Source organism: Chelonoidis abingdonii, chromosome 4 (genome assembly GCF_003597395.2).
Source record: "Chelonoidis abingdonii isolate Lonesome George chromosome 4, CheloAbing_2.0, whole genome shotgun sequence".
Lineage (NCBI taxonomy): Eukaryota > Metazoa > Chordata > Testudines > Testudinidae > Chelonoidis > Chelonoidis abingdonii.
Genome location: NC_133772.1, coordinates 15,133,982 through 15,161,685, shown reverse-complemented (window position 1 = coordinate 15,161,685; position 27,704 = coordinate 15,133,982). Strand labels below are relative to the sequence as shown.

The window sequence follows — 27,704 nt, the reverse complement described above, 5'->3', positions numbered from 1 at the left end:
TTTGACAATTTGCTCGGCCTCCCTTGTGCCTTAGTATCCCTGTCAATCAAACGAGGCGAATGTTCCCCTGCCTTGCAGGGGTGCTGTGGGGCCTGAGCACGGAAGGTTTGCACCAGGGTCGTTGAGCTTCCCAGACGGATGTTGCTCTAGATGGATGTGGAATTATGTAGAGGGTGGTGCTGGTGCCTGGGGCCTGAGCAGCTCCATTGAGGATGCTAGCCACATGGAATGCCCAGCTCTTTTAGCGCAGATTGGCTGGGCTGCGTTTCCAGGCTTGGAGGCCGAGATCAGTGTTAGAGGAGACCAGGGAGGGCCAAAGGGTGATTGAAAATGAGAGATCTCTGGGACAGATTGTTCGGGGGTTTGGTCAGCTTGCCAGCAGGTCACCTTCAGCCCAGCCTGGTAGCCAGGAGAGGTCATTGCGCTTGTTGTTCGGTGGCTTGTATGCAATGATCTGGGGTCTCAGTGCATTTCTAGCGGACTGGGCCTGTAGTACCACTGCGTTTGGCCCCCCTTGCTTCTCATCGCAGCACGGAGGGACCAGCTGCTGAATGGACCATGGAGGCTGAACTCTCCTCTTAGTCACTTCAATGCTCTGTGCCTCAGTTTCCCCATCTGTTTCCTCATCCCGTTAAATTGGGATAATAACCCCTCCCTACTTCACTTGCCAGGCTCTTCTTTTATTTGTAGCACAATAGCACCTACAAGCTGCAACGTGTGAGGTGCTGTTCATACACGTAGGGAGAGACGTCCCTGCCTCAGAGTTGATCAGTCCCTCACTCCAACCAACATCAATACATAATAGAATTGAGGCTGTGCATCCGAAATGACAAATAACCCAGTACAAACTCTCCAGTGGGAAGCAGGAAGATCTGCCAATAAACGCAGCTCCTCCCCACGACGCCCTGCCCGGGTGGTAACCAGCTGTTTCCCTATCTCCAACCTAGTACAAGTGACCCAGAGATTGGGTGGGAGCAGCGGGGTTGCACCCGCTGGTTTTGTACTGGTGGTGGTGGGCGAGGGTGCGGCTCTGTGGAGCTTCTGCTGCAGTGAATGATCTCTCCTGCTCTCCTGCCCACAGAATGCTGGAACACTAGGTTCTGCTCCGTTTCCTGTGCCAGTTCCTCTGGGGCCGGGGCTTTGCAGATGCACCAGTTGAAGGAGTGCACTGTAGGCAAGAGCAGCCTGAGCAAATCCCTTCTGGAGTCTGTGATTAAAATGCTGATCAGGGCTCACCAGCCTCTACTAGAAAACTGTTGGCAGGGAAATCTCCTCCCCATCTCTAGTCCTGTTGGCAGGGAAACCTTCCCATCTCTAGTGAAAGGACTCAGCAGTGTCGTCTGGGATCTCTCTGCTGTTGGCTCATCCTGGGGGTGGGGAGGCGTTTTTGGTTTAAGGCAGAAACGTGGTGTTTTCTGTGTAGAGGGTGGACATGTCCATACTTCTATGTCCATCTCCTGGGGAATTCACCTGCTGCGATGGACGTTCTAGCAGAATCCTAACCCACTGGTTCCTAGGATTGCCCACCTAAGGGCCATGCTGGTAGCTTGACAGGAGCCCAGGACTGTGCCTAATTGGCATGAAACAGAACAGACTGCAGTGGCTGTCATTGCTCATGTGGAGGTGCAGCCTATGTTGGTGCAGGTCCTGGCATGCCAGACCCATCTGGATCGAGATGGAGAGTTACCTGCTGGGCTTGGCTCTCGGGCTTGACTCTCCGCTGCTTGGCATCCCATGTAGCCATTCCCCCTGAGCAAAATGAGTGGGCAGTGGATGTAAACACTGCAGTCCAGTTCTGTGAGCATCTGCGCTCATGTTATGGAGGGGTAAGTGACCACATAAGGTGCCAGGCAGGGTAGGAGCAGGGCTGATGTCTCCAAGGGATGCAACCTGTATCCAACATGAAGGCAACCAGGGGCTTCCCTGTGGAGCTGCCCAGACCACATCTAACCCATTGGCTGCAGTTTGACTAATCTGTGCACTAGGAATTGCATTTCGATATCAGTTCCAGGATTCACTGCCCTGTCCAGCCCCCGAGCAAAATACCTCCAGGGGAAAGCTGCCATGCTCACAGTCGCCGGCTTCGGCAAACTGTCGCGACTTCCAAACCAGACCCATTTTTGAAAAATATTCCTCACTTCAACGGGCCCATTTCAGCTAAATTTGCCTGTGAAATTTCATATGATTGCTTGATTTCATAGTTTGTGGGCACAGCAGGACTTTGCAAAAAACCCAAACATGCCTCTATTCCACCCAGCTGCTAAACTGCCATGTTGGAAAAGCACAGTTCACACTGCCTTGCAAATCACTGAATCAGAGAAATGCCAGGCTGGAAGGGACCTCAGGAGTTCATCAAGTCCAGTCGCCTGGGCTTGCAGATCAGGTAAATGTGGGCCAACCCTGACAGGTGTTTGTCCAACCTTTGCTTAAAAACCTCCAATGATGAGGATTCTAGAGGCTCCCTTGGAAGCCTGTTCCAGATCTTAACTACCCATAGCATTAGAAAGTTTTTCCTAATATCTAATCTGAATTTCCCATGCTGCAGATTAAACCCATTACTTCTTGTCCTGCCCCCAGTGGCCGTGGACAACAATTGATCACTGTCCTCTTTGTAACAGTCCTCTGCATATTTGAAGACTGTTGTCAGGTCCCCCCTCTGTCTTTTCTTCTCAGAACTAAACGTGCCCCGTTTTTTTTAACCTTTCCCCATAGATCACGTGTTCTAAATCCTTCTAAGCCTAAATGTGCCACTCCATGTTGCAGAGGCTTCTGCTGACATGTGCCTGACTCAAGGCCAATGACCATCAGGCCCTGCTGTCCTCCACAGACTGTTGCTTTAGGATATTGGGGACACTTTGCTTTAGGATATTGTTGGGAATGAACCCTGGGTTACAATATGGAGCCCAATGCCTTCCTGCTAGGGGTACTGTATTGCTGGCTTGCATCCTAATGAACATCTAACATTCAGTGTAATGCTCCCAACCTCTTCCACGCTGCTGCCGTATTTATCTGAGGTGGTTTGTCTCCCAAGCTGTCTCTGAACAGCTAGCACTAGGAAATCTTCCCGTCTTCTGGCTGCGCCAGCAGAATTCTTGGCTTCTCCACTCCATGTCATTCCCATCAGGATTAGAGCTCTCCGTTGGCATGGTGATTAGTGTGATTTATTTTTATGGGGAATATTATGGGCCCACAGGCAGCTGGTGTGACACAGACATGGACCTTACATCCCGGCTCACTAATTGCTTGTAAAAGTCCTAGCTGTTGCATGCAAGTCCAGTGCTGCTTCTGAAACTGGTTCCGCCAGTGAGTTCTCTTTCTGTCTTCGGTTCTGGGCTTACTGTCCCTAATTGGATATGTTTTGCCTGGGATTCTACTTGACTTTAAGGTGCCAGACTGGCAGCACTGGAGACTGAAGTTCCATTTGGTGTCATGTGAGCAGCAAGAATTGCCGTTCTATTGAAATCACCCCATCGTGCAAGGCATTGCATGTAAACTTGTTAAGAGATCGTCCCTGTCCAAAGTGTTTACCATTTTAAATAGACAAGACAAACAAAGGAAGGATTATAATCCCCATTTGGCAGATGGGGAACTGAGGCACAGAGAGACTAAGGGACTTCTCCCAAGGTCACACAGGGAGTCTGTGGCAGAGCTGGGTTTGAACCGAGATCAGTCGTGTTCTAGTTTGCTGTCTTAACCACAAGCCATCAGTTTTCACCAGCTAGCTTATCTATACACCCCACCTGCCTAACGTACCTCAGACATGAACTGGAAGGACAGCTTCTAAAGATGAGAGCGGAATTCAGCCTCCAAAGCCCGGTCAACTCTTGGCCTGTCTGTCTGCCTGGGAGGTGCAACAAGGTCTTAACTTCTTGTTTTAGCTGGAGGGCCCTCTAGAAGACTAGAGAGTTGGGCTAGGAAGTTTCTCAGTTATAGTGGTAAAGATGCTGAATCTTTCACAAAGGTCCAGGGGTGAAAGTAAGTTACAGGACTTACCAATACTGCTGGAGTCCTGAGGGGGGCACGGCCTCATCCAGAAGAGGCGTGGCCTCAAGCGGAAGAGACGGGGCCTCTCAAGATTTAAAGGCCCTGGGGCACCTGCTGTGGCTGGGAGCCCCAGGGCCTTAAATCAACCAGGGGGTCCCAGCTGAAGAGGTGGCTGGGAGACCCACAGGGCCCAGGGCACTGGCTGCCATGGGGAACCTCATGCTTTTCCGGGCTGGGACCAGGATTTAAAGGGCCCGGAGCTCCTGCCGCTGCGAGGAGCCCTGAGCCCTTTATATCCCAGCTCCAGTCCGGCTGCCGGAGCCACGGGCGGGATTTAAAGAGCTCTGGGTTAAATCCCCGCCGCAGAAGCCGGTACGGTCCTACACGGCGTACTGGCTCTTGCCGGTATGCCGTACCAGACCATACCGGCTTACTTTCACCTCTGCTAAGGTCACATCCCTCCCAAGGTCTTGGTTGGGTGTTAGCGTTATAAAGGTATTAAGATGAGCTAACAAAACAGCCTGATTAAAAATCCCTTCCTCTCTCAGTTGCTCAGCTTTCACATTGTTGTGATGTCATCATTTCTCCAGTTCTCCAAGGAGTCCTCCAACAGAAAACAGACAGCCTTGTAATTCTGTATGAAAACAGACAGGACAGTCTCCCAGGATGACTTCTGGCCTCTTGTTCACCATGCCCTCTTTCTAAGGGGCGCCATTCCCTGCCAAACAGAGGTGTGTTATTAGCGTCTCCGTCTTATTCCAACCTTCCCGTCTCCCCCAAATCCTCTTGGATGACGCTGACATTTTAACCTAACATTGCATTTGTTACTGAAATTCTAGTGACAGCCAGTGTTGGAGAGGGGATGGGAATGATATTGCAAGTTATGTGAGAAATTAATTAGTCACAGACAGATGATGTTGATACTTTCTGGAAGCCTGATTTATTTCCATGGGTGTCTGTTTTTGGAAAGCTGAATATGTTTGGCTAAATATAATACAGCAAATAGTTCCTGGCAAAGATGATCATGCTACAAACACAGAATCCAATGGAAACGCATTAGGCTGATAAGTAGAAATCTAAAAGATTTGGGTAACCAATTCCCCAGCCTTATGTTTTCATGCCACAGGTTGGTTGATCGTTGGTGTTTTCATGCTGGGAGTCAGATTCATCCCACATGAGCTTGGTGCTGGGATCTAGGGAAGTGAGAGTGGGCAATACTGGCTTTATGTGGAGGCTGCTAGGGACCAGTTCATCTCCTGCATCATCTGCAGCTTAGAGCAACCTCCAGGGCTTCCCTGGTTTGTGCCCCCTAGGGTATCTGGGAATAGCCAGAGTGCTGGCATATTTCCCTCCCTCAAAGAAATGTTCCTGCCTCTGCCAGGAACTCCTGTGGGAGGCAGCATAAAGCCAGCTGCGCTTGCTGGGTTTTCCCCACTATGTTGGAAGAATTCTGCAGGGGGCCCTGCTGAGGGAAAGAGGAGCACAACCCAAACTCGGAGGTCGGAGCAGGGCTCACAGTCAGGTTCTGGACAGAATTTTGCAGCGGACTCTCTGTCCCCCTGAGTGACTGGAACTCTGAACTTTGGCACCAGCGGCCCAGATCCTCAGCTGGTATAAATCAGCATCATTCCATTGAAGTCAATTGAGCCACACTCGTTTCCACCAGCTGGGGAATCTGTTCCATGGGGCAGGGACGGTTCTAAAACCAAACTTCCCAGCCAGCTGCCCTGTCTGCCATGAGCTGAATCAGACTTCAGATCAATATGCCTTGGGGCACGGATGGATGGGGAATCCGTGGCTGGATTTTGCTGCTTGGAATGACGGCTGACGGTGCCCAACAGGGAGATGCAGCCCTGATGCTGCTGCAAGGCTTGTTAGGCTCTTTGCCAGTGTCCACACTGCCGAATGGGTGAATTACTAGTCCACTGGAAATGGCTCCTAGGCTCTAGCCTACACCCCGAGCCTGTCCAGCTAGCCTGGGTTGAAAGCACCCCCACCCCAGGGGAGAGGGTTTTGTGTGTGGACAGCCCCCTAGTAAGAGCCTGAATAAACTTTGCAGTGAAGACATACCGTGGGTTTTGGTGGGTGGGAAGGGGGATCAGAGGCCAGGTTTGTTTTCCGAATGAGCAGGAGCAAGTGGCTGCTGCCATCCAGAAGTACACTGTGCACCCACCCATCCTTGTAAGCCTGGGACAGCTGGTGAAAAGACATCTGAGCCCAAGCCAAGCAGGGCTTGCTACACCCCCAGGATTGGCAGTTGCCCGGCAGGGATGTCAGCTCTGGGGAGGAGCCAGTGTCACACATGAAATACTCCAGCCATACTGGGAGGATTTCTCTCTCTCTCTCTCTCTCTCCCCGCCCTTTGCTCAGTGACTCTTGCAGCCCCAGCCTCAGGTTGCTGCGGGAAGACTCTTTTCTTACCTTTTCTGGGAGTGAAGTGTGCCAGGCAGACCAGCCTGCCTGCTGTAGGAGAGAGATCGGAGACGGGAGAGACTTGGGGAAGCAAAAGTGGACTTGATTTGAAAGAAAGAAACAGTCTCTTCTTTCTCCAGCGTGTAAGTACTGGCTCTTCTCCTTGTGCGGTTACATTTCACCAAACGTTGCAATGTAAACAGAGCAAAGGTACGGCAGAGTGGGATTTGCTTTTAAAGGAGCAGTTCCCCTTTTATATCCCTCTGGCTTCCCAGCACAGCTTCCTTGGTGGGGCTTATTGATCTCTGGGTGGCATGCTGTACTTTGTGGGAGAGGGCATGAGGGTAGTTGGGGGCTGGGAGTGAGAGATCAGAAACAGGCAGATCAGCTTTATGCCAAATGTAGCAGTAGGATATTCTGGTCTCCTCCTTGGCAGAAGAGATTCCTGTGTGTGTTTTGGTTTTGGTGTGGGGCATTTAGGAAGCCTTGTTCCCCCTCGCCTCCATCACGCCTCTCTGCAAAACCCAGAGGAGTTTGCTAGCAGGGCACGATACTGGACTGCCTTTGAAGGAAGCCGGCCGGCTGGGAGAGGAGGGGAAAATCTGTTGCCTCCAGTATGAAACTTTGCCAGGCTGTTATTAGGAGGAGATGACACTGAAGTCTCAGTGTGACATCTGTTCACGTGCTCAGGCTGAGGACATTCTCCCTGGATCTGTGCGTTCCCCTCATGCTGCACTTTTTGTGGCTGCCGGTGTCTTTTGCATCTTGCTGTACCTCTGCCACATTTCCAGATATGTGGGGAAGTTGCTCCCTAAGTGTTGCTTCCTTCAGCTCCCTCATCATCGCCGCCCTCATCGCTGGTGGGGAGAAGTTACCTAGACCAGGTGATTAATGCCTGGAACCCAAATCCGTGCCGTGCCAGGACTAGAATTGATACCAATGATGCTTTAACCAACTGGCCCGTCTCTGTATGCAAACAAACCAGAATGAGCGGTGCCGACGGATTGGCACAATGGTGGCATTAACTCTGAAAGGGAAGAAACATCAGTCTCCAGCCTGAGGCTCCAGCATTGTTTTGTGTCCGTGAGGGGGTGGGGACCGCACTCTGCACAGGCAGCAGGCAGAGGGTTAATGGAATGGCAGTGGGCTTTGCTAAAGTTGAGGAGTGGTGCATATGTATGGAGCCCTGGCTACAGGGTAACCAGTGGTTCTGGTTCAGTTAGACTGCTGGGCGTTTTCAGTGGCAACATGGTTTGGGCAGAGCAGAAAAACAAACTACAGACTGAATGTGTGATAAATGTGAAATGGGGCTGCTTTCCATCCTTGGGTAGCTGTGAAAATGCTCCTGAGAGACCACCAAAAAAAACTGATTTAACTTGAAAACAGTTACTCGCTGCAAAAACCAGATATTTAGACTCATTAATCATAACTGGCACTTTTCCCTCTTAGCTCTGTAAGCATGTTTACAAGCTGGGTAAGTAGCATCATTCCCTGAGTACAGGAAAGTGAAGCACATAAGAAGTGATATGCCCAAGGGCTTGCAACAAGTAAGTGGCAGAGCTGGGAACTGATCCAAGCTCTCCTGACCCCTAAGCTGGGGCTCTGTCCACTAGGCAATACCACCTCCCTGCTGCATGACTAGCTATCAGATCCATCCACTCTCCTGATAGGTCACACTGCCAGCTGACACAGTGAAGGCCTCTTTGGCACTGGTCCTGTCTGCGTGCTGGAGGGTTTTGCCAGTGTGTGTGAGAGGTGTGGTGCCAGCTCACCTGGCCAGTAAGGGGGAAGTATTTTCCAGAGGCTGCTGCCCCTTGATGGAGGGATTTAGAGATTTCACAGACATGCTTCCACTGACTAACTCGGGTTTGTCTTCTGTGTGAGATGCGCAAGCAGCTGTAGGCCTATGTTAGCCTACACATCCAGGAGTGCCATGTTGCCACTCCTGGCTCCCCATCTCCAACCTCACAGCCTGGTGACAGATGAGGAGGGAACTTGATGGATCTCTAGATGTATTGCTTCACATACAGCCTTTCAGACAGTACAGCCAGCCCCACGGCGGCTGGTGTGGGGTGGGCCAGCATATGGAAAGGATCAGAGAGTAACAGGATTGACTTGGGCATAGGAGAATGTAGGCACCATATCTGGGAAATTTCTTTAGGGTGAAATCAGTTAGACAGTGGAATAATCTCCTCAGCGAAGGCTGGAAGCACCATCATTAGAAAAGAAAGGAAGGTCTTGTGACTAAAGAGGAGTCAAACGAGCTGGAGTGTATTCTTGGCTCTGCCACAGATTTCCCCTGTAGGGTGATCAGATGTCTCGATTTCATAGGGACAGTCCCGATTTTTGGGTCATTTTCTTATATAGGCTCCTATTACCCCCCACCGCCTGTCCTGATTTTTCACTTTTGCTGTCTGGTCACCCTATCGCCCTGGGACCTTGGGCCACTCACTTAACATCTGTGCCTCAGTGTCTCCATCAGTGAAATGTGACCTTGCATTGCTCCGTGAGGTTTGCTCATTCGAGTCTGCACTGAGCATTGAGATGCTGGCATGGAAGGTGCTTTGGAAGCACAGAGTATTATTTTCAGTGTTGTTTTTTTTGTGAAGGCCACTTTCACTAATTGGCCACCCTTTTAGGTCCCTTGAATGGATGCTAACAACAGGTTTTGCAGGATGGAGTGCGTAGTTATTGTGTGTCGTGTTCATACATTATGGGTGACAGAAGTGCAGTAGCCATGCACCCTAGCCTCTGAGTTGGCTGTTTTAAATTTGGCTAATGTATTCCAGATGTATTTATGATGGTAATGGTTAGAATCCCTCTTAGATGGGTCCATATTGTGTCAGGCACATACCCATAGTGAGAGAGCGTCCTTGCCTGAAGTTGTTTACAGTCCAAATAGACAAGAGGAGGATTATTAGCCCTATTTTACAGATGGAGCAACAGAGATGAGGTGACTTGCCCAAGATCACTCAGGGAGCCTGTGGCAGAGCTGAGAACTAAGCCCCTGAATCCCAGACAATCCTTCCACTTTCTGTGTCACAAGCAGAGCCCTGGCCACCTGCTGAAAACAAAAGTTATAGGTTTATGTGCACATGTGACACTGGGTGGACTGCAATCACTTCACAGACATCATGTTTGCATTAAAGTTTTCAGACTGCAGCATGTTTCTGAGTCCATTGGTCCCCACTTTCACCTTCAGGAGACAGATGAATCATTCATTACAAACCCTAGAACACACTCCTGGCTTCATTACACACCTGAAACTTTGGGCAGGTTGTCTGAGAAAATCTCGAAGTGGCCAAATAAACATTTGAGCTTCCTTGGTGCTGTATGTACAATAGCATCCTCACAACCTCCCTTTGAGGAAGGTTGCCATTTCACAGATGGGGAACCTGAGATATGGAAGCGAAGTGGAATTGATGGTAGAGCAAGAACCCTGGGCACCTGACTCCCAGCCCTGGGCTAAGCCCTCCAGGCCACCCAGAACTCTCAGAGGGGTCTGAAATGAATTTTTCTCTGAGTTATTGGTGCATCAGCTCCACCCCGTGCCAAAAGTCAGCCCAAACCCTGCAAACTGACATTGCCTTGATTAGCAGTCAAGCATCTCTAATGTTTAATAGGCATCTTATTTTAGAGGTCACTTGGCTCCTTTCAGCAAATGGCATCCTGGCGGGGATCTGCCTGTTGAATTTCTCTTCTTATCCCTTCCTGACTAACTCACTGCTGCTGGAAAAGAAACAGAAAACAAAACACCACCTGTTGGTTGCTGTAGGTGCAAAGGCCCAGATTGCAATCTTGCAGGCAGTTAGCTCTGCAGAGACAATCTCTTACCAAATACAGCATCCTGGTCACGCTCTTTCATTTCCAATCAAGGTTCCTTTTAAGGTAGTATTTCCCCTGCAGCCAAAGTTGCTTCTCTGCTACCCAGTTGCTTAGCCACTCACAACCCTCGCCCACACCACTGGCCTGTCACCCTTGCTGGAACAGAAGCTGGAGGGAAAATTACTTTCAGACAGCTGTGAAAAGTGACCAAGCTTTAGACTGTAAGGCAAATCTACACTGATGCCTCCTTGCTGCTGTGGTCTCTGCTGTCTCTTGCTTTTCTTCTCGCTCTCCTTCCATTGTGCAGCCCGGGCTTGTCTATGTTCTGGTCACAATTTGAGATCAGTATTCTGTTATCTTCTGCATTTTCTAGCTGTTTTTAGAGACCAGCTCAGACGCAGATATGCGAGTGCTCAGCAACCACAATCAGGGCCAGATTGTCTAAAGAACTCAGCTCCCTCTCAGGCACCGAAGCAAGAGCCAGATTTTCAGAAGTGCTCAGCACCCAGCCGCAGCCATTGGGACACTTCTGTGTCCAGGTTTTCAAAAGAACCCAGCACTCAACACACACCCAATGTGCTGAATTCTCCTGCAAACCTGGCCCCTTGGATATGTGTCTATGAGGCAGCTGAGCTCTCTTGAAAGTTTTGGCCTATGGGCACCGTGCATAATGGTCCATATCTTCTAACCCGGGGCTAGTACTTTTGGCTGCATGATTCCTAGAGAGGAAGGATGGTCCAGTGGGTCAGGCAGTAGCCTAGGACTTGGGTTCAAGTCCCTGCTCCACCGCAGTCTTCCTGTGTTATCTTAAGTACATCACTGAGCCTTTCTGTTGCGGTTCCTTTCTGTACAGAGGAAATGGTGGCACTTCCCTACCTCCCAGGGGTGTTGTGAGGATAAATATGTTTAAAGGACAGTGGGATGTCCAGATGCTATGGAAATGGGGACCTATGAGGACCTAGAATAGTGAGAGACACTATTAGGGGCTGGTTTTCAGAGTGTGGGTGCTCAGCGCTTCCTGAAGATCAAGCCCCTTTAAAGTATCTCACCAGTAGTTGAGACAGCCCAAATCACGAGTCCCTTTGGAGTTTTAAAACACTTAGCTCGCCACTGCTTAGAGGGACAATGTGGTGGTAGGCGATAGGATAGCCCTAAGGCAGGGGTTCTCAAACTGGGGGTCCAGACCCCTCAGGGGGTCGTGAGGTTATTACATGGAGGGGGGTCACAACACAAGCTGTCAGCCTCCACCTCAAATCATGCTTTGTCTCCAGCATTTATAATGGTGTTAAATATATAAAAAAGTGTTTTTAATTTAAAATGGGGGGGATCACACTCAGAGGCCTGCTATGTGAGAGGGGTCACCAGTACAAAAGTTTGATAGCCACTGCCCTAAGGAGTCCAGGCAAGAGAGACACTGACTACTCTCTTTTGAAACTGTCACATGACTGTCTTTACCTGCTGCTCTGAATGATATGTTTGTGCATCGCTTCTGAATACCCATTTCCCAACCTCCGGCACATCCAGGGGACAGCGAATGTTTTATTTGTAACATCTAATACGGGGAGTGATAATTAGGAAAAAAATAAAACAGCTCTGCAGCGGTTTGTACGTATCTTTGCCACCTGCCTTCTTCATAATTGTGCATCTTGCATGGGCTATTTATACGGCTTCCTGAGCCATCTGGGCTGAGGTAGGGAGGTGTTTGGGTCTGAGGCATGGGTCGCCTGCTTTCAGATGAGCAAAGGTGTCTCTCTTGAACAATTAGCTGGCAGCAAGGGGTGGGAATTGAACTTGCATTCGCCTGCCATGCACTAACTGTCTGTGCGGACCCTGATGACACACATTCAAAGTTCCTTGATGGTTTTTAATCTAATCCTGTTTCAAAGGGGACTAGAGCAAAGCCTGTTAACAAACCCCTCAGCAGGATCCACATGGACAGTCAGTGTGCAGTACGCTAGTGAAGGGTAGATTCTCACTCCAGCTTGCAGTAAGCTAAGGCCAAGTCTATGCTATCAACTTACATCAGTATAACTACAACGCTCAGGGGTGTGAAAAATCCACGCTTCTGAGCTATACAGCTATACTGACCTTACCCCTGGTGTAGACAGGCTTCTCCCGTCGACATAGCTACCAGCTTTCATGGAGGTGGATTAACTGAAGCTGCAGCATTTTAAGTGTAGATTGGCCCCCTAAATGTTGGTGTAAAGAAGCCAATATGTGGAGTGACAGAAAATGAGTTGTAAGGCAGGTGTGGGGGAGGGCACATGCTGTACTCTAGGCATCAGGGGAGAGGTGCTATAGAAAAATCTGTTAGACTAGAGCCATTAGATTGGTTGGATTAGATAGTGGGGGTTGTGGCTGATAGAGAGGAAGGATCAATATAGCAATCATGCTCTGAATGCCAACAGCAAGTGTCGTGTTATCACAGCACAACTGAAGTGGCTTAAGGAGCAGTGGTTTTGCCAGAGACTGTTTAATAGTAGCATTACAGCTGCAATCAAATAATTGGGGTCCTGAATCTGCCCTGCCTTTCCAGCTCTGCTATTGGGGAAATGCCTTGTGGTTCAGACTTTCATTTTGTGGAAGCAGCTAGTTGGATGAGAAAAATCACCGCTCTGATCCTAGGAAATGAGGATCAGCATGGGGTAACAGATAGTGCAGTGAACTGGGAGACAGGAGATCTGGACTCTAGTCTAGGTTCTGCCACTGACCAGCCAAGAGACCTTGGGCCTGTCACTTCACCACTCTGCACGTCTTCTTCCTCTTTGACTGTCTTGCCTAATTTTTTTGTAAGCTCTTTGAAGCAGGGACAATCACTCACTGAATGCGTTTGCAGTGCCTTGCATAATGGGGCCTTGATCTTGGTTGGGGCATATAGACAATGTCATATTAATAACAATATTTTTAAAAATGACTACTTTTTGATGTACTGTTGTCAGCACGGACTGCTGGCCACCTCTGCCCAGCATTTCGGGAACACACAGGATTGCCAGAGCAGGAGTATCACTGCTGTTGATGCACAAAGAGAGAAGTAAACAGGATGAAGTGGTGTTAATTTAAAAAATGTGTGGAGGGTGAGGGCAGAGATTGTGCATGAGCCATGTAAAGAATGGCCTTGCTAATGGAGATACTTAATTAGTAATAATTAGTGAGCACCTTCCAAACATTAACTCTCACAACACCCTTGAGCTATGTATTATTATCCCTGTTTCACAGATGGGTAAACCAAGGCATAGAGCAGCTAAAAACAGGTGACCTACTCCTGTTTCAAAATGAGTCATTGACAGAGCTGGACATGGAACCCAGGCATCCTGGCTCCCAGCTTCCAATGTGACACCTGTCAGTTTATTATTTTCCTGCTTTTAGAAGAGCAAGCTGGGGTGAGAGTCAAATCAATTAATGAAATTAACCTGGAAAAACAAAGCAGGTGGCTGTTAGTGTCACTTTAATCCAGCTGTTTTTTTAGCTGCAGGGCAGTGGGCTCCCTTGGGAAATAGATGATGCTGTTACCAGCAGCAACATCCTCCTATAACTAATGACAGCAGTGGGGTGCTGGGCTCATGGGAGAGGCGGGGATTCTTTCCATTGCTCAGTGATGGGATTTTTTTTAGGAGACTAAGGGAATTAGGGCCAGGTTTGTCAAGGAATTTAGGTACCTAACTCCTACTGAGTTCAGTGGGACTTAGGTGCTTGAATACTTTCGAAAATCTGGCTCTGAATCTCTTGGAGTGAAGATTCAGTTCATGCAGCATGTGTCTGGTCAGGATGTCTTTGGCTGGAGAGTATCAGAGGGGTAGCTGTATTAGTCTGGATCTGTAAAAGCAGCAAAGAGTCCTGTGGCACCTTATAGACTAACAGACATATTGGAGCATAAGATTGGAGCATAAGATTTTAAATACCCCCTTTGTCGTATGGAGACTAGGCACCCAGCTGATGCCAGAGGAACACATTGCTCCGTGTTTTTTGGTGGTGTTCTAGGGCATAACATGAGTGGAGTGGTCCAAGGGGAAATTATCTCTGGAAGGGTTAAGATCAGACTTGGAGATGTTCACAGTCAAATAAACTCCCATTATAGATTCTCTCCTGCCTGGTAAATGTTCCTCCAGCCACTACATTGAATATTCAGAGCCTGGCTTTCTACTGAAACATGTTTAAATTGGCTGAGGGTCAAGAGTGCATTTTCAGTGCACAGAACATGTGGGAGAAAATGAATTTATTCTGCAAGATTGGGCGTCTGGGAAGAAATACCCAGGTCATGTTCTGTTCTATTCTCTTCTAGTATTTATACCGTGCACATCACTGTGGTCTCTAAGCATCATCCAGAGGTGCATTAAGTGACATAACTGGCATCAGACATGCGTGGTTCTCTCTATCTCTTTTTCATCTCCCCTGGGGCAAGAATAGGGTGAGATTTTTTTAAATTATTTTTCAGTGTCTGCCATGCTATGTTTATTATTGAAGGCAACGTTCATCCCGAGCATTGGATGATCTGTCTCTCTCAAGCCCTTGGGTTCTGTGAGTTTAGCATTCTCAGGGAGGTAGCTTAGGGCACTACCATGCTACATCGGCTCATTTTCACACCTCTGAGTGACATAAGTTACATCGAGTTAAGCGGCAGTGTAGACCAGCCCTTAGCCTTACCTGATTTCCAGGCCCTTCTTTTGGAAGAAAAAAAAAAATCTTGAGGGTACAGCTGCTTCAAATGTTTTAGGGCAGTTGTTCTCAAACTGTGATCCACAGACCATGGTTTGTAGATTGCTGCGTGGGTCTGGCTCTCCTTTTTTCCCATGCTGCTAAATTGTATTAATAGTTAGCTTTAAAGTATCATAATATGTTGTTTTCTATGAGTTACTTTGGGAATTACTGGAGCTGCCACGGGAAGTTTGTGCTCCTGAATGGGGAGGAGGGATGAAGGGGTGTGATCCCCCACTTCTCAGCTCTTGTCTTCTGTTCAGATGTATTGATGGGACCCGTCACACAATCAAACCCTGATAATGTCCCTTCCACAGTCTCAGGGCCTGAATTTCCTATCACAGCTCTTGTGTGCTGCTAATATCTCTGTGGAGCCTGAAACAAACAACTGGAAACTCCTATCAAATCCTTCTAGTTTTGGAGTTGGAGTAAAGTATGTGTGTTGGGGGCAGGAGGGAGTGGAGAGAGAGAGAGGAATTTGGTCTCTTTCCCCAGCAGACCTGAGAGCTGCAATTATTGGGTTATTTTTTAAATTGAATTTTTGAATCCAAAAGAATTGAATTTCTGGGCTGATCTTAAACTCTGAAGCCTCAAAACAAATTTAAATACGTGATTCCTGCAAAACGGGGAAAAATTCCAAAATCCCTGTTTACTTGTGTTATTTATTGTGAATTAAATAATAATTGAAAAAGACATCTCTCCAAAGCTCTCAGCTCTCTGACACACCATTAACAATCACAGCAGCATTAAAATGAGCCATTCCAAGATACATTGGTGTATTTCCACCTGAAACGTCAGCCTGAACCCCGCCTTTGTACCATGTAATGTGTCCTGGATTGCTCAGTGGCTGGGTATATGTTGGAAAGTATCATTTGATTAATGGCCACTGCTGCTGATCTTCATCCAGACAGCTTTCAAAGGGGCCAGATTTTCAAAGGTATTTAGGTACCTAACTTCCACAGATTTCAGTGGAAGTTATAGCCTTTCTGAACCTAGCTGCATCTTTAGACGCCTGAATACTTTAGACAAAATCTGGCCCAAAGTGCTTTATTTAAAAATATAGTGGTAGGAATCTCTTCCCACCAATGCAGTGTAACCACCTACTGGTAAAAGCCAGTACTTTTACAAACTGAATAGGAAAGGCAGTGAAGGGTATTGGGATAATACTTCTCTCTCTCACCGTGGGACTAAAGCTTTATCCATGTCAGTAGAAAAGTTGGAGATTCTCAAGCAAAAGGCGCTGTAGAAGGGCTATTATTAAAGGGATCGGCTGGCTAGGCACAGTAACCTTTCCCTGCATAATGTCCTTCGCCCCTCAAGCTGAAAGGGTAAATTCACATACAAAGGAAAAGGAGCAAAGTGTTTTCTAGGGAAGTTTCCACCCACCCTGAGACATTAATGCTTTTTTTGCTACAGAAATCCCCTAGAAGCAACCAACTCATATCTCAGAATCATTATGTGGTAATTGCATAAATGGCTGATTCCTGTTCCTGACCTCTTAGGAATCTGCCCTACCCTTAGCACAGACAGAATCTTTTGTCTAGCCCCAGCATCAAATGGTTGCTTACGTGGCCTTTCCGATAATTACAGAACCCTCCAAATCCCACAATGAGAAGGAACATATCTCCACTTATCTGCTATTGTTAAATAAGGGGTCTGGGCCCAGTTCTCAGATGGTGCAAACTGGTGTAGTTCCACTGGAGTCAGCTGGACTCTCCATTGGAACGACACCCAGTTACAACAGCAATGGATCTATTCTAGTCTATTTTTGGTATTATTTGTGTAACAGTAGCACCTAGTGGCACCTAGAGTGTGGTAAACGTCTATCCCAAATCTGGACTTCAGCGTCCAAAATCTGGGTGCTTACTATGATTCCCCCCAAGCTTGTACCAGCTTGGATCTTATCTCGCTGCCACCAGATAGGATTCTGGCTCCTATCAGCCCTCAAGTCGCCCCAACTTATCCCTGGGGGACCCCACAAGACCCAGAGCCCCCTGGGTCTCCCTATCTCATCCCCCAGCTTCCCCCCCTTTCCTTGGGTTAGCCGGAGCGATGCCTTACTATGCTCCTTGAATACAACCCAGCGAGGATAATCTACTTCCCCCTGAGGCTATGCATTCAACCTAGTTAAGCTCACACAAAGAGATTCACCCCTCCCTTTGTCTCGTAGCAGTAACTAGAGAAAAACCTCAAACACAAGAGAACAGAGTTGATTCTCCCTCTTTCCCCTATAACTTTTTCCCCGTAGCTTGTTCCCGCCCTGGGACAATAGGAAAGTAAACCACAGAGCATGGGCTCCCCTCCCCCTAGCCTGTCACACAGAGGTAGACAGAGCTCCGGGCACAGAAATTCCTCTCCCCTTTGCCTCACTAGGAAAAGAAACTCCCACAAGTTTTAAAAAGAAAACTTTATATAAAAAAGAAAGAACTTACATATAACTAAAACTCTGCATTAAGAAACTCAATACAGGGATATGGCTTATAAGAAAATAGGAATAACAGTCTGATTTAAAAGATAGCCAAATTAAACCAGTCCAGCAGAATCAACACACATGTAATTACAAACCAAAGTACATAACAGCCTATTACTTTGTTTCCTTTATACTCACACTTGATAGTAGAATTTTTGAAAGAAGATGGAGTTAGAAGAAAAGCTTGTTTACTCACAGCCAAGGAAACCAAAAAGACCCCGAGTTTCCAGTTCCCTCCCAGACTTTTTAAAAAAAATCCAGGTCTCTGGTCCTCTGGTCAGGTGTTTGGTTCCCCCTTTGTTCACCCTTTACAGGTAAAAGAAAATTAACCCTTACCTATCTACTTATGACATAGAGCCCAGCTGAGACTGGGGCTTCACTGTGCTAGGGACCACGCACGACAGTCCCTCCCCCAAAGGTTTTGCAGTTTGAACAGACATGACAGAACAAGCCTGGGAGCAAGGAGGGTCATTATCTTCGTCCTGCAAATGGGAACTGAAGCAGAGAGAGATTAAGTGACTTGCTCAAGGTGACACAGGAAGTATATGGCAGAGTGAGAAATTGGACCCAGTCTGTTCTATTCAGCTTCTTATATTTTGCCCATCACAGTGGAGTCTGGCCTGCTGTGTTGTCTGCTGTGACTGGACTTCTTTAGACCAGGGGTTCTCAAACTGGGGGTTGGGACCCTTCAGGGGGTCATGAGGTTATTACATGGGGGATCACAAGCAGTCAACCTCCATCCCAAACCCTGGTTGCCTCCAGCATTTATAATGGTGTTAAATATATTGTGGGGGGGTCGCACTCAGAGGCTTGCTGTGTGAAAGTGGTCACCAGTAAGAAAGTTGGAGACCCCCTGCTTTAGATTTTATTTTTAGTATTCATGAAAGGTGCCAGTTTGACCACACTGCAGACTGAAGCCCTGTGTTAGTCCAGTCCACGTAACAGGCACCACCTGGGGGGTGACTATGAAACAGCTCTGTAATGTAGCCATGCCAGTGTTTCCCCAAGCCCTGCTCTATGGAGACCACACCCAGGGGAGAGGTCACCGGCTCTGCAGCCCTCTCTATTTGTTTATACAATAAATGCATTGATAATTTTTCAGTGCATTCAGCACTGATGGTAGGTGGTAAGTGAACAGCCCCGGCGATTCAAGGGCTCTGTTTACTCGGAAAGCAGGTCCAGCACAGGCGTACATCCCCCCAGCACTGCCACACCAGAGTGTCTCCAGCACCAACCTGGAGGGACCTCCCTTCTCCACGGGAGCGTGTCTCAGCCTCCATGGACCGTTTGGTCCCTGGCCCCTCTGCTCAGCCTACTTACGTGCCCACAGAAACTGGAGTGAAACCATAAACTTCATGCTGCATAGGCCACTAAGCTGCCATTAGACAGTCAGTGCCACAGAGCATCTGCAGCATGGTATCCCATCGTCACATGGTCCCCTTGTTTAGGGAGGTGTGGGGGGGTGAATTGTAAAATTCTGTCCAGTGCAGAGGAAGATTCTGCAGAGCTAAGTCTAACTTTTGGCTCACGTGGTCTGAGCCAGAAATCCCCAAGGGATTCCTCTGACTGCTCTGGGAAGAGGAGCCCCAGTAGTTAGTTAGTTAGTTATCGTGAAGCGAAAAAGACAAGACACAGATAACCTCTGTGATGCAGGCCTGAGGAGGAGGATGACGGCAGTGCAGAGTTTCAACAGGTCTTCTGAAAAACAGAATGGAGATCCTTTAATCTCTGCCCTTTAGCCAAGAGGGAGAGTGGAGACACAGCAAATTGAAGCTGGAAGGCTTAGTTCCGAGAGACCTACAGCTCTGAAGATGTTCTTCAGGTCACATGCCTCTGCTCTGCACAGAGACTGCAGCGGGACTTCGGCGGCAGCTCCTTCGAATCAGGCCCTGCGGTGCCTAAAGCTGACCCTGGATGGATACTTGAGCTGGCTTGCATTGTACTGTACTAGGTTTAAGAAAAGAACTTAAACTGTGTGCACGTGCTAATGTATATATTTAGGCCATGCTATCTTTCATGATCTTTTTGGCCAGGACTCTGGTTTCGTGGGTCTTTTCCAAAAGACTATATTAAATGCAGATAATGCCTCCGCTTCCCAGTGACATCCACTCTCCCAAGTAAACCAAACCCTCACCCAAGGCTTGCCCCACTCCTGTTTCTAGCGCTGCCCCTCCCCTTTATCAGTAAATCTCCAGCCCCCCAGCAGGAACAATGATAGCACTTCCACTGCTAGGTGAGAATTCCTGGTACCATCAACTGCCCTGATGCTTGCACCAGTTTCTTAAGAGCTGTGATTGTGGCATTGCAAAGGCTTTGACTGCACAAGCAAATCTTTTGTATTGAATTGCTGTCACACAAATCCAAGGTGCTATTCTGCCAGTAAAGAAGGAGTCAAAGTGGATTGCAAACAAATTCCATTTGACTTCAGTTTTCCAGCAGAAAGGCTAGGAGAAAGAGTTTTCTGGGAGTCATTTTAAATCCATGAAAACAGGATATGGTGTCTAAGGGAGAGGGAGTGATTTCATAAATTCACATTCACAGCATGTATTTGAGTTAAGCATGTAATCCATCCCAATCCCCTCTTATTAGTGGTTAATTGTATAATTAGTGGCACTGTGATAATGGTGTTGTGAGTGCAGCTAACTCCCACGTGCACAGCTGACTCGATGACTTTCAAACCAGAAGGGAGTGTGGTGTAGTGGTTACAGCAGAACACTTAGGCTACACTTGGCTCTGAAAACCGATTTGCTGAGTGAACTTGGGACAGTCGGATCGGTATAAAACTCACCTGTCTTTCAGGGATTTTGTGAGGCATAAAGATGACCTGCAAAGAAACATTTAAAATTGCCATTTTCTGGTTCTTGATGTACAAAGACATCTTTTACCTGCTTGGTTTTTAGGGTTTTGGAAATGCCCGGTCTGGTCTTCACTGGTTTTGCTGAAGGACCTCTTGTGGGTCTCAGATGTTTATTGTGAGCGCTCATTCCCAGACTGAAAGGTTGTGCAGTTTTTACCACAGACACACACTCTGCAAAGTGTCCATTGGCCACTGGAATTCAATTGGTGTTAACCAAAACAAGGACATTTTAAACTGTGGCAGAAAATCACTTCTCCTCTCAATTGCTCACCTTTGTCATCTTGATGCTGTGAAGTTGCAGTTACGGCAGTTCTCCAATCGTCCACAGGGCCTCCCAGTATATACCAGACCTGAATAAGTTCAACCAAAAAATGAGAGCGAGCATGGAAAAGTCTATTAGGACACAAACCTTTCAGGCCATTTTATAAAGAAGTGGAAAAGAAGGCATCAAACTAAGTCATCTGTGTGCACTCAAGTCACAAACCGAAACCACCAGGATGTTGTCTTCTTTTATTGTTTGTGTTACAGTAGGGTCTAACCAAGCTGGGGGGCTCATTGTGTGAGGCTCTGTACATACACATAGTCCCTGCCCTGGAGAGCTTACAATTCAATAGACAGCACAGGCAAAGGTTGGGAGAGAGGAAATATCTCCATTCTGCAGATGAGGAATAGACTCCTCTAAGGAGTCCGTGACAGAGCCAGAAATCAGGCCCAGATTTCCGGAGTCCCAGTCAAGTACCATACCCACCTGACCATCCTTCCTCCCCAGAGCTGGTGTCAAATTCTTTCCCATTGATCTACCAGTCAGATTCCTTATAGCACCTAGTGTCATCATCCTACTTTGCCTTGTAGTCTCCTGTAGCAGATCTCTCTCTCCTTCCCTCTGTGTGTATCTCATGCTGAGCTCCATGCTTTCCAAGGCTCAGGCATAAATGCTTGTAACTTGTCCAGGACACCAGAGCTGGGGCTGCATGCTGAAAAGGTAGTGACCCGTGTGGGAGACTGAACGACCAGATTACGACAAAGAATCTGATAACTTCAAAGAGAGGAGGGGGTTGGGAGGGAAAAAGATGCATGGATGGGATTGAACTGGTCTATAAAAGGGATAGAGTGTGAATACATCGGAAAGGTGGTTTCTTTTCCATAGAACCTCCTTTGTTTTGTCTGCTGCTCTAATAACCAGCACAGCTGCTTTGAGGCAGGTTTACTGTGTAAGGGAGAGGGTCCTGTACCACCACAGTTGCCTGGTAGCACATTTAGAACGCTGTTCCATCCCGTCATGTGGATGGTATCTGTAAAACTGTGCTGCAGCCTTGGCTAGTGAAAGAGTTGTGGCATGGTCCAGAGACATGGATCTTCTCTACTTTTTAAGGTGGAACAACATTTTTAACCAGACTGTGTATTATAACTGGGTCCCCCAGTATAGAGGGGCTCGCAGGGTGACCCTCCATTTGGAGGCTGGAGGTTTCCCAGCTGCTAAAGGGATGTTAGTGGTTTTTGGGCTCACACTCCATTTTGAAGGGGTTTTCTTTTTTCCTCCAGGTATGATAGAGCAGGATCCCCTAGTAGAGCATACTGTCTCAGAATAGTTAATTCTGGGTACATCATTATCATTTGTGCAGAGTATTAACAGAAAGTAGATAATCATCTGGTGTTTACATTCCAGCGGGAAGCTGCTGGGTGCGTCTGTGGCTGTTTCACTTTCTCCCATTAGCATTCCACTCCGAAGAAGGATTGCATTGCCCCATGCATAGAACAGGTACAGCGTGGACAGCTGCAGGGCAAGCTTCCCTGCCCATTTACCTCAATCCTGACCCAGAAGGTGGGCGAGGTCACCTCTGGGCATCACAAGTTCATTCTGTTCGTGCCAAGAGAGGGGTTGGTGATGCATGTGTTGGGGATGGGCGTATGTTGCCATATTGTTGGCAACTTGGGCATTTGTCCGCTGAACTGCAGCCCACAAAACTCATATCATCTGGCTTGCATCTGCCAGATCACCACTTATCTGGGCCAGGTTTGAACTAGAAGTGAGAGACGCTGGGTTAGCTCCTCAGTTGGTATAAATTGACATAACACTGGTGAAGGTCAGGGATGAAGCTAGCCTGGCCAAGGATCTAGCTCTTACCCTTTTTTTTAAAGTACCTGTTGGTGTTTGGTTTTGCAACACCTCTTCCAGGCCCATAGCCAAAATGACGTCCATTCCTCACGCAGTTGATCAGCCTCTGGCCCCTTGCAAGGCCAAAATTCTTTGTGCATGAGCAGGTGCATGGGGAGTAAAGCTCAGTAATATTGATAGCTGGTAGAAACGCATCCCAGAGTACTTGGCTCTCTGCAATAGATGGGAAAAGGTCACTAGCTTGGCAGAGCACCGCAGCGGCTGGTGACCTCTGAAAGCGGGGAGGCGAAACATAAAGGAGCTACTTGGAACCAGTTTGTAACAGTGGGCACAGATAATGCGTATGACCCGAGCCAAGGTAAGCACTGCCAAAGGCTGCCCGACCTGTGGAATGTCCACTGCCCGAGGGCACATGAGAACACGTAGAGTTCATCCGAGGACGCTGTTTATTCTGCAGCAATCATGTTTTAAACAGCCTGGCATCAAGGTAACCAATCGGAGCTCTTGCCAAACTTGCAGCCTCAAAACAATCTCGCAGGGGGATCCCGGGCAGCTGCGTCTCGGCCTAGGAGGCTTTTATTTCCCTCGTTGCCTTCTGGTTTTTACAGGACTTTAATAGACATAAGCTCCCTGTTTGACGGCTGGGAGTGCATCCTCAAGCAGTCTCCCCTATCACAGGCCAGCAGCAGTTCTCCCATTTCCTGATGCCCATCAGCACAGGTGCAGCAAAAGCAAAATATCTGCTGTGCATCTTGGAATGTAGCTCTACCAGCAAAGCCTGAAAGATCTCACTAGGATGATTTCAGATAGGGCCACTTAGAGGCCCACTCTTATCTAAACACTGACATATGATTACGGCAGCAATTATTTGGATAGGGAACTGCAGGCTTATACAATCTACCAGAGGTGTATTCCAATGCCAGAGCAGCGCGTTGGCTGTATAGACATGTTGGCATCATGCTGGGAGTCAGGAGACTTGGCTTCAATTCCTGGCTCTGCCACAGACTCCCCCGTGACCTTGGACAAGTCACTTAATGTGTCTCTGTGCCTCAATTCCCTGTCAAATTGAGATGGCAACATTATCTTTTGTGTGTCTTTTCTGTTTAGACTGCAAGCTCTATGGGGCAGGGACCATTTCTTACAGCACTTAGAATAACAGGGTCCCAAATCTCAGTTGTGGCCTCCAAGCACTCCTGTAATAATAAGACTAATAATAGCGTTGAGAGGCAGGAACTGCTGGGTCTAATCCCAGCTCTGACTCCCTGTGAGATGAGATTGAATCTCACAGCTTCATCATTCATGTACCAGGAAACCATCCTTCCATCCTCACTGGAACACCACAGCCTGTTCTATGAGAGTTCTGAATCCACAAGCATTGTGATCTCTGATGGCCTCAAAAATCTATGACCCTATAGTGGCTTCACTGAGAAGTGTATGGTGACAGTGATCTCTTCCTGCTCACACACCCATGCTTTGGAGGCTGCCCCTGCCTGGCACTATCCTGGTGATTCTTGCACTCTCACCCAAAGGACTACAGGCTGTTTGTTCCACCCCGCGACCCTTCACCTGTGGCTCATCGTTGGCTCTGGCATAATGAAGTGCTTGGAAGCAGGTTTCCCATTCAGACTTTGAATGGCTGTCTTTCAGCTCAGGGCTGGCAGTGGAGGGCTCTGCCTTTCTCTCCCCTCAGCTTTGCCAGAGAAGCATTTTGGTTTATAAATTGCTGTTTTCTTCCCTTCCCCCTGCCTGTTGGCGTCTCTATTTCCACAAGTCTTCCCTACAGGTACTTTCCGAAACGGTCGGCTGCAGGTTTACATGTGCAGGATCGCCCGGATTTTAACAATGCCCCTTTGACTTTGGATAGCATCTGGATAACGTTATGTTGCTCCAGAAAGGTAATATCTCTCCCTACACACACACACATGCACGCATGCACCCAGCAGTGTGATGGGCAGCAGTTGAGCAACTAGGCTAGGAACTGGGAGAGCTGGATGCTATCTCCAGTTCTGCCTCTGTATTGCTCTGCATCTTTAGGCTAGTCATTTAGGGCCAGGTTTTTAAAGGCATTTAGGCTCATAAAGATGCAGATGCACTGAAATCCTATTGAAATCAATGGGAGTTCAGCACTTAGGTGCTTCTGAAAATCCGGCTAGACACCCATCTGCATCTTTAAGCGCCTAAATGCCTTTAAAATGTGGTCCTTAAGTTCTCTGTGTCTCTGTGTGTGGGGCCCTGGTTCCTTATTGGGGACTCTAAGCATTATTGCAAATAATCATGTATCTTGAGATCGACAGATAAGGATTATGAAGTTATTGTTTTTATTACTGGGGGGCTGCCAAACTTAATGATTGTTTGTGCTGTGCTTTGAGATCCTTGGAGGAAAAGGGTTGAATTGTTACATTGATTCCCATGCAGCTTTCAGACATCTTCCAGCCACTGCATTTCCTCCACCGCTAAGCAAAACACATATGCATATGCACACAGAGAGCCAGCTCAGGATGGATGCACAACTGGTTTAAGGTTAAATGCCAGATTAGCTCAGTCCTTGGCAAGGAGGCAGAATTGTGGTATTTGCTCATTCGCTTGTCATCATGTGACTCCCGGAGCTTTAAATAAAATAGATTTGAAGCCCCAGTGCAAAGGGTTTTAATGCCTGATTCTACACAGCAGAACTGCTGCCCCAGTACATGGCCTCAGACAGAAACCTAGTCAGTATCACTTCTGTAAATTGTCCTGAAGGGGGGAAAATAGGTCAGGAACTGTGTCTTCTTTCATTAGTTTCTTCTTGTGCTGCTGCAGAAAGATCTGGCTGAGTTCTTGGGGCTGGTTTTTAGCTCAGATCAGCCCTGCATAGGCCTGTCTCTTGGGTCTGAGCTGAAGTCTGGAGGGGATTTTAGTTTTGTGCATATCTGTTTGGATTGAATCTCTCCTACTCCGCCCCCATTTCCTGAGAGTGGTGTGCAAGATTATGGCGTTTCAGGTAATCTGATAAGTGCTAACCTGGCATGGCAGCCTCATGGGAGAGATGAATAGCTTTGAAATCCAGGTATTAGAGAGAGTTTTGTGGAGATTCAGCCACTTTCATGGGCGGCTAGGATCAAAATGTGATGCTGTCTGGAAAGGTTCCGAGTATTTCCACTCCAGTAGGGAAGATGCAGTGAGCATACCAGCCCTTTGTGCTGCTCGGGGGATTTGGTTTGGGTTTATAAAATTTAGAGCTGTGTTTCTTTGGGGGGAAATCCTTTACTATGCCCTAAAAATGTTCTTTTCCATACCATGCATATCAGGGGAGGGGTGTGGAAATTGAGCCCAAAGTATCAGGCTTCCTGATCTCGTGGGAATGGGAAACAGACAACTGCAACAGGACCCTCGGGGACGACAGAGCTTTACATCTCTGAGCCTCAATGAACTTTACAAAGGATTCTGTGTCCTTAATGCCCAGGGGTCTGGCATGCAAGGATTTACAAACACCAGCTCCCACAGTCCCTCTGTACAGCAGGTATGTCTTGTCAGTCACCATTTTACAGAAGGGGAAAACTGAGGTGGTGAGAGAGGCTAAAGTGACTTGCTCAAGGCCACAAGCAAGTCAGTGGCAGCAGCATCCTGACATCTAGTCCTGTGACTTCATAAGAACAGCCATACTGGGTCATATTCTGTCTTCTGACAGTGACCAATGCCAGGTGCTTCGGAAGGTATGAACAGAACAGGTAATCAGGAAATGATCTATTGTCTGTCGCTCATTCCCAGCTCCTGGCAAATAGAGGCTAGGGACACTTCAGAGCATGGTTTTGCATCCCTGCCCATCCTTTCTCCATAAAACCGTGCAATAGAACAAGCTCTTTTAAAGAAGAGTAACATTAGTGCAATCCTGCCCACACTGATTGTTGCTGAGGTCTCCTGCATGTCTGCATCCATTGATCCTGCCAGCGGGTGGGGATCGGGGAAGTGAGCTCCAGGCAAGATCTATGCCACTTCTTGTAACAGGTAGAGGTTTGCCTTGGTATGCCTGGCATAATTCCTTCTCTTGCTGCTGCTGTTGTGTATCCACTCCTTTCCTGTACACCAGAGGTGGCTGCATTTTAGTGGCAGGTGAAAATAGATCATGTCTGAATTCTGATCTGTGAGATACAAGATCTCTCTCTCACTCTGTCTCCTTACATGCATCCCACTAGTAATGGTTTTAATATGAGAAACTACAAATATTTCATCCCCTGGTGTGGTGGTTGTTTCAGAGTAAGCTGATACCAGCTGAGACACAATCTCAGCCCCACACGATGTCTTAATGGTCATGCACAGTTAATTAGCTGGAGGTAGAGCTGCTCAAAATCTGCTCTACTAGCCTTCCACAGCAGCAGCTGCCTACCGACTGCTTTCCTGCTAGCCAGGGCCAGGTGAAAGATCCCTTAATTGGCTTGCAAATCTGTGACGAGGGTCTCGTGCCTGTGAGAGGCAGAATACAAAGGCTGCAGCTCTGGGATGTGATCAGGGTACAGGGCTTGCCGCTGGGTAGAGCCCGGAGAGGATTAGGTTTGTGGACAGTAACTACCAAAGCTGTGCCTGGGTCACTCCTATTCGTGTGCGTAAATCATACTCCTCCCCCTCCCCAGGAATGTGCTGCATTTACATAGGGCTTATTGTCACTCAGTGGCGCCAAAGCCCCTCACAGACCCTAAGCGTCACCACTCTCCTGTGACATATCGCCTCGGGGGAACTGCGTCCCAAGCCAGAGACTCACAAAGTGGGTTTAAGCAAGTGAGCAGTGGCCTGATTTTCAGCGGTGCTGTGCACCCATGGATCCCTTTAGGCCTGATACTCTTCCTAAAGCCCTTTTGCATTGCCAGAGTGTTGTGAAAGGGGCTGAGCTTAAATGAGAATCAGGCCCTTTGCCTTCAGTGGGAGTTGAGCATCAGCATCTCTGAAAATCAGGCCATGGGTGACTTGCTTAAACTGACATCATGAGTCAGTGACAGAGCTGGAAATAGACACAGTAATCCTGACCATCTATCTCCTGGACTAACCACTAAACCATACATCTAAAAATATAACCCTGTGCCCCGGCTTCTGTTCCTTCCCCACCATCGGCATCCGCTAGGCAAACAAACAAACTCCCTTCCAGAGCTGGTTCCAGAACCCAAGCATCCTGACTCCATTCCCTTTGCTGGAGCCAGGAGTAGTACCTAGGTATCACAGCACCCAGTCCTGTGCTTAGGTCACTAGATCACGCTAAACTCTAAGTGGAAAAAATAAAAGGAAACAAAACGACAGTGTTTTCTGTTAAAGGCAGAATTCTGCTTCTGAAGAGAGAGGATTTCACACACACCGCCTCCCACAAACTCAGCAGCCCCGTT

At 47.9% G+C, this 27,704-nt stretch overlaps 1 protein-coding gene across 2 annotated transcripts in view; it reads left to right on the top strand.

The window, feature by feature from the left end:
- CDK18 (cyclin dependent kinase 18) overlaps positions 1 to 27,704 on the top strand; it is a 180,606-nt gene that overhangs the window by 92,699 nt on the left and 60,203 nt on the right. Inside the window, exon 1 of one of the 2 annotated variants that reach the window (XM_075064852.1) lies at positions 6,461 to 6,539. The exons of the other annotated variant lie outside the window; for it this stretch is intronic. The gene's annotated coding sequence lies outside the window, so the exon portion shown is untranslated. Of the gene's footprint in view, positions 1 to 6,460; positions 6,540 to 27,704 lie in introns of those variants that run through there. 2 annotated transcript variants of the gene reach the window in all.